The following is a 1187-nucleotide window of genomic DNA, read 5'->3' on the forward strand; positions in this document are numbered from 1 at the left end:
TGGGCCACTTTCTTGGTGTGTTGGCTGGTTAGCTCAGCTGGTTAGAGCGTGCTGCTAATAACACCAAGGTCGTGGGTTCAATCCCCACACTGACCAAGTGTAGGCTGAGGTGGGCTAGCCAGTGAAGTGTGCAGTGCTGCGTCAGGGTTGGCGATTGTTCTAAAAGGGATTCTGGGTAATCCAAGATGGAGGGTGGGAAAAGTTTCTGGCTATAAGAGCTGCTCCTTTTTTTGAGGTATTTTAGGTGTTGGAGGTGATTTCCTCGAATTCCAGGAGCAGAATTACTGTTTTATATGCTGTTGCATTGTTTTGGAACTTTGGAAGAAAAAAGTCAAAAAAACAGCAGTTTAAAAGGGAGAAGAGCAGACAAAGGAAGCACATGGTGAGGACAGTGCAGGAGAGAGGGAGAGAGGGAGAGAGAGAGAGAGAGAGAGAGAAAGAGGGAGAACCTGCACAGTTACCGCCTTTGCTGTTTGAATTCGTGTATCGCTGGACATCGGAGTGCATCTGGGAAAATTAACAAACAGTGAAATTCACAACTAATCTTGGAGGAACTGTTGGGTTGATTTTATGTTTTTGGAGATAAGTCTCTTGATTAAACTTAAAATATAAGCCATAGTTATTAATGTAACCTGTGACAGTGTTTGCAGAGGAATAAGACAGTGTTATTTTCTGGGTCTGTAGATTGTGAAGGAGCAAAAATGGTCTTTGCAGTGATATGTACTTCTTGACAGATGTGGGAATTTAAAGAGAGTTTAAGGGTTACTGCAGATTATATGGATTTGTGAAGGGTAGCTCTTGCCTTACAAGTCTGATTGAATTCTTTGAGGAGGTGAACAAGCATGTGGATGAGGGTAGAGCAGTGGATGTAGTATACATGGATTTTAGTATGGCATTTGATAAGGTTCCTCATGGTAGGCTTATGCGGAAAGTCAGGAGGCATGGGATAGAGGGAAATTTGACCAATTGTATAGAAAACTGGCTAACCGGTCGAAGTCAGAGAGTAGTGGTAGATGGTAAATATTCAGCCTGGAGCCCAGTTACAAGTGGAGTTCCGCAGGGATCAGTTCTGGGTCCTCTGCTGTTCGTAATTTTTATTAATGACTTGGATGAGGGAGTCGAAGGGTGGGTCAGTAAATTTGCAGATGATACGAAAATTCGTGGAGTTGTGGATAGTGAGGAAGGCT

At 43.4% G+C, this 1187-nt stretch overlaps 1 non-coding gene across 1 annotated transcript; it reads left to right on the top strand.

Moving 5' to 3' along the window:
• The first annotated feature begins 22 nt into the window (after nucleotides 1–22).
• Nucleotides 23–96, top strand: trnai-aau. Its single transcript has one exon. It is a non-coding gene; the product is annotated as a tRNA-Ile (tRNA).
• Nucleotides 97–1187: the final 1091 nt, after the last annotated feature.

This window comes from Chiloscyllium plagiosum, unplaced genomic scaffold, assembly GCF_004010195.1.
Source record: "Chiloscyllium plagiosum isolate BGI_BamShark_2017 unplaced genomic scaffold, ASM401019v2 scaf_14242, whole genome shotgun sequence".
NCBI lineage: Eukaryota > Metazoa > Chordata > Chondrichthyes > Orectolobiformes > Hemiscylliidae > Chiloscyllium > Chiloscyllium plagiosum.